This window comes from Nerophis ophidion, linkage group LG16, assembly GCF_033978795.1.
Source record: "Nerophis ophidion isolate RoL-2023_Sa linkage group LG16, RoL_Noph_v1.0, whole genome shotgun sequence".
Classification (NCBI taxonomy): Eukaryota; Metazoa; Chordata; class Actinopteri; order Syngnathiformes; family Syngnathidae; genus Nerophis; species Nerophis ophidion.
Window position 1 is genome coordinate 43,018,565 of NC_084626.1, and position 15,056 is coordinate 43,033,620.

Here is a 15,056-nt window from a genome sequence, read left to right on the forward strand (position 1 = left end):
GAAATGCTTGAGTATTTAAATTGTTCATATTTGAGGCATTATCATTTTATTCTATATCTATTTTCAGAACAACTTTTAAAAACTACACCATAAATGCAGATGTAATTTGTGTGAATGCTCCAAAGCATTCACACATATGCTTTTCTACACCAAAATGCATCTATTTATTGTATGAATGCTCCAATTATTATTCAACTTCTTCTTCTCCAGGTTTTGGCACGCTCTATCTTGCACATTTTTCACTCGATTTAAACCATTCCAACTAAAAAATTGTTCAGCCTTTTCGGGAATCGCGGGCTTTCCCCTGACAAATATCCAAAATTCCCAGATTTCCCGAGACATATTTTCCTTTTTTTTTTAAAAATGGCCGTTTTTCAAATTTTTCAACCGTTTCAAACTATTCCACCTTCAACATATTCCACTCATCCTGCAAATTCAAGGAATTCCTGTTTTTTTAAAACCCTTTTTTCACCCTTTTTTCTGTCGACTCCTTGCAACTTTTTCAACCCACTTCAACCGTACCATTGTCAAAACATTCAAAAAGGTCAACCAACGAACAAGATTTCTCAACAGAATATCCTCTCTTGTCAACAAAAGCACCATGAAGATTCTAGCGGGAACTCTCATTCAACCCTTCTTCGACTACGCATGCACCTCCTGGTACCCCAGCCCCTCCAATACTCTCAATTCAAGACTCCAAACATCCCAGAACAAGCTAGTCAGGTTACTTCTAGACGTCCACGCCACATCACACCTCACTCCTACCCATTTCTCCAAAATGTCCTGGCGCAGGACAGAGTAAAACAACTTGCACTGAGCCTAGTCTATAAAATCTGCTACACCTCCCTGGTACCGAAGTACATGTCAAACTACTTCCAGAACGTAAATGACCGCCATAACCACAACACCAGGAGGAGCTCCACAAACCACGTCAAAATACAACTGCGGTCATCCGGAAGGCCCAGCGGAGACTCCATTTCCTGAGGGTGCTGAGGAAAAACAGACTGGAGAGGCAGCTGATGGTGACCTTCTATCGCTCGGCTGTCGAGAGCCTGCTGACGTACTGCATAACAGTGTGGTACGCCAGCTGCACTGAAGTAGACAAACAGGCGATTCAGAGGGTCATAAAGTCGGCACAAAAAATCATCGGCTGTCCCCTGCCCTCCCTGAAGGACTTACACAACTCCCGTTGCCTCAACAGAGCAAAAAACATTACCAAGGACAACACACACCCTGGCTTCCACCTGTTCGACTTTCTACCATCAGGCAGGCGCTACAGGTGCATCAGAGACAGAACAAACTGCCTCAGAGACAGCTTCTTTCCCAAAGCTGTCACCATGTTGAACTCTAACTTATAATAATAATAATTCACCCCTATACAATATAATGCCCTAACACCCTACTGTGCAATACGTCCGTCACTGATTGTTATTTATTACTTCGGTACTCCTGTCTTGCTCTGTATATTGTACAGTATTTGTATTTTGTACTTCTATGGTGTTTTGTATATTGTACAGAATTGCCTATTATTTTTATTGGATAGTAGTCTGTTTATTTCAATTGTTAGTTTTTCCTTTTTACCTCTTATGTCATTTATTTCACCCCATATTTGTTCCCACTGTTGGAGTCTTTAATCTCGTTATATGCAAATATACTAACAATAAAGTTCATTCATCCATCATCCATCCATCATCTTCCGCTTATCCGAGGTCGGGTCACGGGGGCAACAGCCTAAGCAGGGAAACCCAGACTTCCCTCTCCCCAGCCACTTCGTCTAGCTCTTCCCGGGGGATCCCGAGGCGTTCCCAGGCCAGCCGGGAGACATAGTCTTCCCAACGTGTCCTGGGTCTTCCCCGTGGCCTCCTACCGGTTGGACGTGCCCTAAACACCTCCCTAGGGAGGCGTTCGGGTGGCATCCTGACCAGATGCCCGAACCACCTCATCTGGCTCCTCTCCATGTGGAGGAGCAGCGGCTTTACTTTGAGTTCCTACCGGATGGCAGAGCTTCTCACCCTATCTCTAAGGGAGAGACCCGCCACACGGCGGAGGAAACTCATTTCGGCCGCTTGTACCCGTGATCTTATCCTTTCAGTCATGACCCAAAGCTCATGACCATAGGTGAGGATGGGAACGTAGATCGACTGGTAAATTGAGAGCTTCGCCTTCCGGCTCAGCTCCTTCTTCACCACAACGGATCGGTACAACGTCCACATTACTGAAGACGCCGCACCGATCCGCCTGTCGATCTCACGATCCACTCTTCCCTCACTCGTGAACAAGAGTCCTAGGTACTTGAACTCCTCCACTTGGGGCAGGGTCTCCTCCCCAACCCGGAGATGGCATTCCACCCTTTTCCGGGCGAGAACCATGGACTCGGACTTGGAGGTGCTGATTCTCATTCCGGTCGCTTCACACTCGGCTGCGAACCGATCCAGCGAGAGCTGAAGATCCCGGTCAGATGAAGCCATCAGGACCACATCATCTGCAAAGTTAATTCTATTCTATTCTATTCTAAACCCAGATTCCGATCTAACAAAGGTCTTAGCTCATTATCCTTCTATGCCACATCAAAATGGAATGCACTCAACAGGTGTAAAAGAAAGTGCATCTCTATCCTCCTTCAAAAGCGCACTAAAACAACAGCTCCAGGCAACTTCAACCCTAGACCAACCCCCTACCCCGACCACATCCCACCTCCCTGGATTGTAAATAATCAAATGTATATACTTGTTCTTATGCTTTCGGAAGTCACTATGGTCACTGTACATATCCTACCAAGACAAACCTACACTGTTTCAATGTTCATTTCTCAGATGATGCAATTGTTGATGACTAGAGTGCTGATAACCCCTCTGTCCCTCCCCCCTCCCAGATTGTAAATAATGTCAATAATTCAATGTATATACTCTCATGATTAACTTGTGTGATGGCTGTATTTTGCTGATAGTATACATTTCTACAATGAATTGATTTACGTGGACTTAAACAAGTTGAAAAACTTATCCGGGTGTTACCATTTAGTGGTCAATTGTATGGAATATGTACTGTATTGCGCAATCTACTAATAAAAGTTTCAATCAATCAATCCTCTTAATCAGGACAAAAAACTAAATTGTTTTTTGAACTGGAAAAATTCCCGGTTTTCCCGAAATTATAAGAATTCCGTAATACCATTTCTCAATTAAAAATGTTACTAGTGAAGTGAAGTGAAGTGAATTATATCTATATAGCGCTTTTCTCTAGTGACTCAAAGCGCTTTTACATAGTGAAACCCAAAATCTAAGTTACATTTAAACCACTGTGGGTGGCACTGGGAGCAGGTGGGTAAAGTGTCTTGCCAAAGGACACAACGGCAGTGACTAGGATGGCGGAAGCGGGAATCGAACCTGCAACCCTCAAGTTGCTGGCACAGCCGCTCTACCAACCGAGCTATGCCGCCCCACTTCAACATTTCCCGACCGATTTGAACAATTCCAACACCAACCGTTGAAACTCGTTCAGAACGTTCACATCTTTGTGCATTTCCCAAAAAAATGCCCTTTGTTCCCGAAATTCCAAAATTTACATGCAATGAATTGTAAATGTTTTAAAGTTCCACAACACCCACATTTTTTTTATCTATTTCAAACCGTTCTAATTTCAAAATATTCAGCCTGTCCAGGAATTTTGGGATCTGGATGTCGATGTGGCTTGTGCAGCTCTTTGAGACACTCATGATTTAGGGTTATATAAGTAAACAATGATTGATGATTGATAATTAAATTGTGTGCTCCCTTTCAACAATTGTAAAAAAAAAAAAAAAAAAAATCTCGGATTTCCTAGAATTCTCAGTTTTTAGGGACATTTTATTTTCCCCATTCAAAATGTATCCCTTTTTGACACTTCCACAGTTCCCACATTTTTCAAACTAATCAAACCATTCCCCCATCAACACATTCCACTCATCCTGGACATTCAAACTAACACTTTCCCAAGGTCCAAACCAAATTCCGGTTTTCCTAGAAATTCAAACTCTTTAAAGGCCTACTGAAAGCCACTACTAGCGACCACGCAGTCTGATAGTTTATATATCAATGATGAAATATTAACATTGCAACACATGCCAATACGGCCTTTTTAGTTTACTAAATTACAATTTTAAATTTCCCGGGAGGTATCCTGTTGAAAACGTCGCGGGATGATGACGCGTATGACACGTGCGCGTGACGTCTCGGGTGGTAGTGGACATGTTCTCCCAGCACCGAACACGGCTAAAAGCAGCTGTGACTTTCTTGGCTCCTCCACGGCTTCCCTCAGAGACACTGGCGGTCACCACACCCCTCCGACTTTCAGGTATGACTTTATACTCGTCGGGACCCAGGATGGACCGCTCGCCTGTATCGGTTGGGGACATCTCTACGCTGCTGATCCGCCTCCGCTTGAGATGGTCTCCTGTGGACGGGACTCTCGCTGCTGTCTTGGATCCGCTTGAACTGAACTCTCGCGGCTGTGTTGGAGCCAATATGGATTGAACTTTCACAGTATCATGTTAGACCCGCTCGACATCCATTGCTTTCGGTCCCCTAGAGGGGGGGTGGAGGGTTGCCCACATCTGAGGTCCTCTCCAAGGTTTCTCATAGTCAGCATTGTCACTGGCGTCCCACTGGATGTGAATTCTCCCTGCCCACTGGGTGTGAGTTTTTCTTGCCCTTTTGTGGGTTCTTCCGAGGATGTTGTAGTCGTAATGATTTGTGCAGTCCTTTGAGACATTTGTGATTTGGGGCTATATAAATAAACATTGATTGATTGATTGATTGATTGATTGATATAAGCTCACTAAAACACTAGTAACACAATAAGCAGATAAGGGATTTTCCAGAATGATCCTAGTAAATAGGGCTTCACGGTGGAAGAGGGGTTAGTGCGTCTGCCTCACAATACGAAGTTCCTGCAGTCCTGGGTTCAAATCCAGGCTCGGGGTCTTTCTGTGTGGAGTTTGCATGTTCTCCCCGTGAATGCGTGGGTTCCCTCCGGGTACTCCGGCTTCCTCCCACTTCCAAAGACATGCACTTGGGGATAGGTTGATTGGCAACACTAAATGGGCCCTAGTGTGTGAATGTTGTCTGTCTATCTGTGTTGGCCCTGCGATGAGGTGGCGACTTGTCCAGGGTGTACGCCGCCTTCCGCCCAATTGTAGCTGAGATAGGCGCCAGCGCCCCCCGCCACCCCAAAAGGGAATAAGCGGTAGAAATGGATGGATGGATCCTAGTAAATGTGTCTAATAACATCTGAATCGCTCCCACTGCCGTCGCCTTTTTTTTCTTTTTTTCCCCCTAGTACTTCACTCTAACTTTCCTCATCCACGAATCTTTCATCCTCGCTCATATTAATGGAGAAATTTTTGCTTTCTCGGTCCGAATCGCTCTCGCTGCTGGTGGCCATGATTTTAAACAATGTGAGGATGTGAGGAGACCTACAACCCGTGACGTCACGCGCACATCGTCTGCTACTTCCGGTACAGGCAAGGCTTTTTTATTAGCGAGCAAAAGTTGCGAACTTTATCGTCGATGTTCTATACCAGGGGTAGGGAACCTATGGCTCTAGAGCCAGATGTGGCTCTTTTGATGACTGCATCTGGCTCTCAGATAAATCTTAGCTGATATTGCTTAACACGATAAGTAATTAATAATTCCGCTGGTAATCAGGGTGTCAAAAATAACATTCAAATTATAAAACATTCTCATGCATTTTAATTCAACCATCCGTTTTCTATCCTACCTGTTCAAGATGTCGCATTAATGGTAAGAAGTATTATATTTATTATTGGTTAACTTTAGAATAACAATGCTATTAAAAAGAATACTCTAAAAATGTTGGTCTGACTTAAAAATGCACATATTTAATTGTATTCAGTTAAAAAATATTATTTGGCTCTTACGGAAATACATTTTGAAAAATTTGCTTTAATGGCTCTCTCAGCCAAAAAGGTTCCCTACCCCTGTTCTATACTAAATCCTTTCAGCAAAAATATGGCAATATCGCGAAATGATCAAGTATGACACATAGAATGGACCTGCTATCCCCGTTTAAATAAGAAAATCTCATTTCAGTAGGCCTTTAACATTCAAACTCATCTTACATTCATACTATATTCTGTCAGCATTTCAGTTCAACTCCAGCATTGGAGCATTCCCACGCAATTAGCCTCATCTAATTACATGGTGTATTTGTTTACTTTTTTGCCAATTTATTGGGTAAAACGCTGCAATAAATGCAATATTTATGAGACTTTTAAAGTAGCTCGTAGCGTTGGATCAATTAGCTTGTGTCAATGTTGCTAAGGCACAAAGGAAAATAAGTAGCTGTGAGGTCTTACCTTAGTAAATAAGGAAAAAAGATACTTGTTTTCAACTCAGTCAGCTACTCCACATCTGATTGGGTGCTCGCTGGCGGCCACACACCCACACCAGGAAATCTGAAAGCACACATACAGGTTAAAGAGAGACTTGTTAGTGATAGATTGAATTGAAACTTTTATTAGTAGATTGCATAGTACAGTACATATACCGTACAATTGACCACTAAATGGTAACACCTGAATAAGCTTTTCAACTTGTTTAAGTCGGGGTCCACGTTGATCAATTCAAGGATGGCAATGATGTGACGGGCTAATTTACAGTGCATGATGTGGCAGGTTAGTTTAAATGAAGTGGCAGGCCACTTTAGATTATTTGCCAGGCAACGATAAATGATGTGGCCGGCCAGTCAGTAAATGATATCACAAGCCACTTGAATTGAGGTAGCAGGCTACAATAAATGACGTGGTGGGCCATTTTAAATTATGTGGCAGGGCAGCCTTAAGTAATCTACCAGGCCACCACGATAAAAATATGACTTGAATAGTTGTGGTGGGTCAATTTAAATGATGGAACGGGTGACTATAAATGATATGGTTGGCCAGATAGTAAATGATGTGGTGGGTGAGCTTAAATGAAGTGGCGGGCCACTTTAAATGATATAACGAGCTAACTTACAGTACATGATGTAGCAGGTTAGTTTAAATGATGTGGCAGGCCACTTTATATAATGTGCCGGGCAACAATAAATGGCCAATTAATGAATGATGTGGCGGACTGCGTCAAATGATGTCACAAGCCACATTTAATCATGGACCGTATGTTACCTTATGGAACGGTTCTAGATTGCAGAACCAGAGCGAACACACAGAGCAAAACACAGGAGGGGGAAATGAGAAGCATGCTAACCGCTAAGCTATCTTGAATGTGAAGTGGTGAAACACTTAAAAGGTGCAACTAAAGATGTCCGATAATTGCTTTTTTGCTGATATCCGATACTGTCCAACTCTTAATTACCGATTCTGATATCAACCGATACCGATATATACAGTCGTGGAATGAACATATTATTATGCCTCATTTTGTTGTGATGCCCCGCTGGATGCATTAAACAATACAACAATGTTTTCCAAAATAAATCAACTCAAGTTATGGGAAAAAAATGCCAACATGGCCCTGCCATGTTTATTATTGAAATCACAAAGTGCATTATTTTTTTTGTACATGCCTCAAAACAGCAGCTTGGAATTTGGGACATGCTCTCCCCGAGAGAGCATGAGGAGTTTGAGGTGGGCAGAGTTGAAGTGTGTGGGGGAGGGGGGAGTGTATATTGTAGCGTCCCGGAAGAGTTAGTGCTGCAAGGGGGTCTGGGTATATTTATTTAATTTTTGTTTTCTTTCAATTTCATTGAAGTGGAGGAGTTCAAGTACCTCAAAGTTTTGTTCACGAGTGGGTAGGGTTGGGTATCGAGTATCGATTGGAACCGGGATTAACTTTCCGATTCTCCCGGAATCGTTCAAAAGTTTAAATTTCAATTCCTAGTTTCGATACCCAGCCCGCCGACAAGAAAAAAAATGAATAATTCCGCCGACCGGAAGAAGAAGCCGCTGAACACCAACGAAGAAGCGCCCACCGCCGGAAGTGTTAGCATAGCCTATGTCACCGAGCGAGTCAGTCAAGCATGGATAGCGGGCGTCGACGGTCGAAAGTGTGGCTTTATTTTACAAAAAAAAATGAAATATCGGCGAAATGTAACACGTGCGACAGGACTGTTTCGGGCTAAGGAGGGTGAACGTCGAACATGATGAAGCACCTCAGAGTTCATGGAGTACAAATAAATGCGTGTCCCATCTTCGACAGGAGACAATATCTGTCCAGAACGCTCACGCGTCCTGACTGTGAAGGCGGATATGGTCATTTTCCTAAACAAGAACGGTCTCTGATTTTATACTGTACCTCCTGCTAATCAGGACTGGGTTTTGCAAGTTGTTCTTATTGTTTATTTGCTTTTCTGCACCAGGTTAGCCCATCAGTGGGAGCACAGTAACAAGTTTAAGTACCTGCAGCATCATACACTTGTGTGTGAAAATGTGTTTTCATGAGGTTTCCTACAGCATCATACACTTATGTGTAAATGTGTTTTCATGAGGTTTTCAAAATAAAGCTCTCTTGAGGAAAGTGTACCCCTGTGAAAATGTATTCATAATTTATAATATTTATATTCAAGTTCATAGATTTTATATTTATATTCTAGTTGAAAACAGCCTTGTGAGGAATTTATAGTAAGGTTCATAAAAAGTTAATAGAATTAAAATTGATGGAGAATGTCAGACTATTTCATTCAGAAAGACTGTAGGTTAGCTAGCTCATTTAAAATATCCTAAACTTTTTTTTGACCCTGCCTTTTTTTTTTTTAAATTTTAAAAGAAAGAAACGGAATCTAGAATTTTCAGGAATCGGAATCGTTCGAATTCAAACGATACCCAACCCTACGAGAGGGGGAAGATTGGATCGTGAGATCGACAGGCGAATCGGTGCGGCTTCTTCAGTAATGCGGACGCTGTATCGATCCGTTGCGGTGAAGAAGGAGCTGAGCCGGAAGGCAAAGCTCTCAATTTACCGGTCGATCTACATTCCAATCCTCACCTATGGTCATGATCTTTGAGTAATGACCGAAAGGACAAGATCACGGGTACAAGGGGCAAAAATGAGTTTCCTCCGCCGGGTGGCGAGTCTCTCCCTTAGAGGTAGGGTGAGAAGCTCGGTCATCCGGGAGGAATTCAGAGTAAAGCCGCCACATGGAGAGGAGCCAGATGAGGTGATTCGGGCATCTGGTCAGGATGCCACCCGAACGCCTCCCTAGGGGAGGTGTTTAGGGCACGTCCGACCAGTAGGAGGCCACAGGGAAGACCCAGGACACGTTGTGAAGACTATGTCTCCCGGCTGGCCTGGGAATGCATCGGGATCCCCGGGAGGAGCTGGACCAAGTGGCTGGGGAGACAAGTCTGGGCTTCCCTGCTTAGGCTGGGAAGTCCTCGCGACCCGACCTAGGATATGCGGAAGAAAATGGATGGATGGATGGACAGTAATACTAACCATCTGAATTTTTTTACTGCGGTAATAATGATTTTGTCATCGTTACATCCGTACAGGGGGACTAAAGACAATTACTTTGTCAGCCAGAGGGGATCGGCGATAAAACGCATTAATCGGCGATAAAACGCATTAATCGGCGATAAAACGCATTAATCGACAATGGCGTTCACTTACTTTTCTGATTCTGATCCATACGTTCCTATTGTGCGGGAGCCTGTAAAGGACTGTATGTTACCTTATGGGGACGCTCGAATTATTCACTATTACTAGGGATGCACCGATTAATCGGTAACCGAATATATTCGGCCGATTATGGCAAAAAAAAGCCACATTCGGCCTTCGGTGGAATGAGTTAAAAGCAAGGCCGAATAGTGGCGTGTGACGCAAAGACGCAATTTTTTGACGCGGTGACGCAATCAACCAACGTGCAGTGTTAAATTTAAATTGTTTTATACATAGTTATTTTCCTTCTTTTTATTCTGAAGCACTGTTATTGACAAATCTGTTCTGGGCTGGGATATGTTGTGTACCTGTATAAGTGTATGAGGTTACAAGCACACACTTAATTGAGATTTAGTGGGGCCTCTGTTTACATTATTAGCCTGTTGTGTAGGCTACCTGTATAAGTGTATGAGGTTATAAGCACACACTTAATTGAGATTTACTTGAGCCTTCTGTTTACATTATTAGCATATCTACTGTGGCTAAGCAGACTTTTGCCAAAAGGACAATAATTCATTTGTTGTGGGTTTATCCACTTTAAAGCACTTTATTTTTCGGGGGGGAATGTATGTTTTGTTTGAAGGCCTAATATAAATGAAAAACTGTGCTTTTTTTGAAAAGCAAAGGCTACTGGAATATTAAAAAATGTCAATATTCAATAAAAATGTACTTTATTTGAAAAACATGTCAAAAATGTATTCTAGGCTATCTATGCAATATAAAAAAGTTGTGAAAAACTGCATTTATTATTCGGTATTTGGTATTCGGCCTTCGGCCAAGCGCTCAAATTTTATTCGGTTTCGGCTTCGGCCACAAATTTTCATTTCGGTGCATCCCTAACTATTACCAAATAAATCTTGTCTAAGAGAGAGAGAAGAGATGGCTTATATAATTGAACTATTTACGCTATACATATATACTTTGTCAGCCAGAGGAGATCGGCAAAAAAACGAATTAATCGACAATGGCCTTCACGTACATTTCCGATACTGATCCGTACGTTCCTATTGTGCGGGACCCTGTAAAGGACTGTATGTATCTTAGGGAATGCTCGAATGATTCACTATTACCAAATAAATCTAGTCTAAGAGAGAGTGAGAGGAGATGGCTTTTATAGTTGAACTATTTACTATTTACATATATACTTTGTCAGCTAGAGGGGATCGGCACATACTTCCAGGAAAGGCAAGGCTTTTCTATTAGCGATCGAAAGTTGCGAACTTTATCGTGGATGTTCTCTACTAAATCCTTTCAGCAAAAATATGGCAATATCACGAAATGATCAAGTATGACACATAGAATGGACCTGCTATCCCCGTTTAAATAAGAACATCTCATTTCAGTAGGCCTTTAATATTTCATCATTGATATATAAACTATCAGACTGCGTGGTCGGTAGTAGTGGGTTTCAGTAGGCCTTTAACAATGCCATGTCACATTATACATTATATACTGTATATGTAAAGCCAGGTATAGCTTTGGTGTTTGCTTTATCATAAAGTACTTTTTAAAGGCCTACTGAAAGCCACTACTACCGACCACGCAGTCTGATAGTTTATACATCAATGATGAAATATTAACATTGCAACACATGCCAATACGGCCTTTTTTAGTTTACTAAATTGCAATTTTAAATTTCCCGTGAAGTATCCTGTTGAAAACGTCGCGGAATGATGACGCTTATGTTGACGCGTGCTTGTGACGTTGTTGGTTGGAGTGGACATTTTAGCCCAGCACCACTTACGGCTAAAAGTCGTCTCTTTTCATCGCATAATTACACAGTAATCTGGACATCTGTGTTGCTGAATCTTTTGCAATTTGTTCAATTAATAATGGAGACTATAAAGAAGAATGCTGTTGGTGGAAAGCGGTGGATGGCAGCTGTCTTTAGCACCGAAACACAGCCAGTGTTTTCTTTGTTTGTTGTGAAGCTTTAGCGAACATGTTTCTCTACCACATGTCAACCAGCAAGTTTTTGGATGAGAAAATTGTGATATTAGGTCGGCTCTTACTGGAGACTTGTGCGGAGTTAGCGTCCTCCTGCAGCAGCTGTCAAAAAGGATTCTGTGATCTTGGCTCCTCCATTTGGCTTCTTTCAGAGACACTGGCGGTCACCGCAGCCCTCCGACGTTCAGATATGACTTTATAATCTCACTAAAACACTAGTAACACAATAAGCAGATTACGGATTTTCAAGAATTATCTTAGTAAATGTGTCTAATAACATCTGAATCGCTCCCACTGCCGTCACTTTTTTTTTTGTTTTCTAGTGCTTCACTCTAACTTTCCTCATCCACGAATCTTTCATCCTCGCTCAAATTAATGGGGAAATTGTCGCTTTCTCAGTCGAATCGCTCTCGCTGCTGGTGGCCATGATTATAAACAATGTTCAGATGTGAGGAGCTCCACAACCCGTGACGTCACGCGCACATCGTCTGCTACTTCCGGTACAGGCAAGGCTTTTTTATTAGCGACCAAAAGTAGCGAACTTTATCGTCGATGTTCTCTACTAAATCCTTTCAGCAAAAATATGGCAATATGGCGAAATGATCAAGTATGACACATAGAATGGACCTGCTATCCCTGTTTAAATAAGAACATCTCATTTCAGTAGGCCTTTAATATGACGTGTGACGTCACGGACTGAAAGGAAATATTAGCGCAGCACCACTACCAGCTAAAAGTTGTGAACTTAAATCACATAATTACACGGTATTTTGGACATCTGTGTTGCTGAATATTTTGCAATTTGTTCATTTAATAATGGAGACTATAAAGAAGAATGCTGTTGGTGGAAAGCGGTGGATTCTAGCTGTCTTTAGCACCGAGACACAGCCGGTGTTTCTTTGTTTGTTGTGAAGCGTAGCGGTCAAGCGAACATGTTTTCTCTGCATCAACCAGCATGTTTTTGGATGGAGAAATTGTGATATATATTTTACCGGAGAAATCATTGGATTATTCATTGTCCTGCAGCAGCTGTTTAAAAGGCAGCTGTGAGCTTGGTTCCTCGGCTTCTCTCTAAGACACTGCGTGTTCACCGCAGCCATCCGACCTCGAGGTATGTCTTTACAATCTTTAAAATCTCACTAAAACACTATTAAAACAATAAGCAGATAAGGGATCTTCCATAATTATCTTAGTAAATGTGTCTAACTACATCTGAAACGTTTACACTGCCGCCGCTTTTTTTTCTTCTAGTCCTTCACTATCAATATCCTAATTCACAAATCTTTCATCCTCGCTCAAATTAATGGGGAAATTGTCACTTTCTCGGTCCGAAATGCTCTTGCTGCTGGTTGCTCCCATTATAAACAATGTGAATATGTGTGGAGGCCTGCAACTCGTGATGTCACGAGCACATACTTCCGGTAAAGGCAAGGCTTTTCTATTAGCAACCAAAAGTTGTGAACTTTATCGTGGATGTTCTCTACTAAATCCTTTCAGCAAAAATACGGCAATATGGCGAAATGATCAAGTATGACACATAGAATGGACCTGCTATCCCCGTTTAAATAAGAACATTTCATTTCAGTAGGCCTTTAAGATTTCATTATTGATACATAAACTATGAGGCTGAGTGGTCGGTAGTAGTGGGTTTCAGTAGGCCTTTAACAATGCAATGTCACATTATTATACATTACATATAGACAAAGCCAGGTATAGCTTTGGTGTTTGCTTTATCATAAAGTACTTTTTAAGTAAAACAAAAATAAACAATCACCTGACATTGTTCCCGTGGCTGCAGGTGACAGGACAAGTCCCTGCTAACTAACTTCAACTAGTAGTACTCAGGCAGAACAAGTTTTGCATGCCTGGCTCCCCACCTCTGCGACTTTAACGAACATTGTTGTAGTAGAAATAAAACGTAGGAAGGTGAGAAATGTAAGAGAGGAGTAATTTCAAGTAGGCTCCATCCATTCTGTGTCTGCCACTAAATGCTAAGTAGCTACGTCGCCGCCATGACTAGCATTAGCCAGGAGCCTGACAGCACGGCACACGTCACGGAGCCGCGGCGAGGTCCCTCTTACCAATCCTCTGGCTGCCGCTACGTGTCCACTCACGTCAGGCCGACTCCAAGCGCTGGGATGCAAGGGGGCGAAGGCGGGCGGGCGGCGGACGGTCGGGGAAAGCGCGGGTGCAAAGTGCTCAGCCTGTGTGGAGGTCTTGGCCAGGTGCTTCCATGTCTGTTTACCAGACTGCATTCTGGGAAGCTGACGTCACTGGCCCCTGTCGCGCGCCCTCCGCGTGCACGCTAGGACCCCGCGTTTACCGAATAAGTCAATAAGTCAAATAAATATTTCATTAAATATGAAGTAAAATGGGCGATATTTTTTTCCAGTACATTTTTATTGAAAACATTTTTTTTCGACTAAAATTAAAATTATATTGTATGTATCGTTTATTTAGCTTATTTTTTATTCATTAAAAAAATCACAGAATCTTATGTAAGAAAAAAAGCAAATAACCAACTCAAAAACGAGTGACATTCGGGTCGATACTGAAACAGCGCAACCGCCGATACCAGATCTTTATGTTCTAATGTCGATTATCAAATCAAAATAGCCATACCTTTGGTACTTTAGCTCAGAGGTGTCCAAACTTTTTCTCCGACGGTATACTAACCAGGCAAAGTATGCCGGGTCGATGTTGACATTTTTTCATTTAAAAAAAAATGACTAAAACACACATATATATATATATATATATATATACATATATATATATATATAGATAGATAGATAGATAGATAGATAGATGTATATATATATATGTCTTAGGCATTTTTTATATATATATGTATAAATGTATGTATATATATATGTATAAAACATATATATATAGAAAACACATATATATATATATAAAACATATATATATATGTTTTATATATATATATATATATATATATATATATATGTTTTAGGCATTTTTATATATATGTATAAAATATACATATATATATATGTTTTATATATATATATATATGTTTTATATATATATATATATATATACATATATATGTTTTATATATATATATATATATGTTTTATATATGTATATATATTTATATATGTGTATATATGTTTTAGGCATTTTTTATATATATGTATAAAACATATATATATATGTATATATATATATATATATATATACATATATATATATGTTTTAGGCATTTATATATATATATATACATATATATATATGTATATGTATACTTAAAGATGTAGATAGATGGATGGATAGTACTTTATTGATTCCTTCAGGAGAGTTCCTTCAGGAAAATATATATATATGTCTTGAATGGATTATCCAGAGAATAGTGCTCGATACCGTGGTAGAGCGCAATATGTATGTGTGGGAAAAATCACAAGACTACTTCGTCTCTACAGAACTGTTTCA

The 15,056-nt window shown here is 41.1% G+C and overlaps 1 protein-coding gene across 2 annotated transcripts in view; it reads right to left on the reverse strand.

Moving 5' to 3' along the window:
- Positions 1–13,844, reverse strand: part of LOC133535427 (ataxin-7) — a 127,633-nt gene extending 113,789 nt beyond the window's left edge. For both annotated transcript variants that reach the window (XM_061875259.1, XM_061875258.1), the window contains exons 1-2: positions 13,682–13,844; positions 6,356–6,454 (exon numbers count right to left, since the gene is read on the reverse strand). The gene's annotated coding sequence lies outside the window, so the exon portion shown is untranslated. The remainder of the gene's footprint in view (positions 1–6,355; positions 6,455–13,681) is intronic.
- Positions 13,845–15,056: the final 1,212 nt, after the last annotated feature.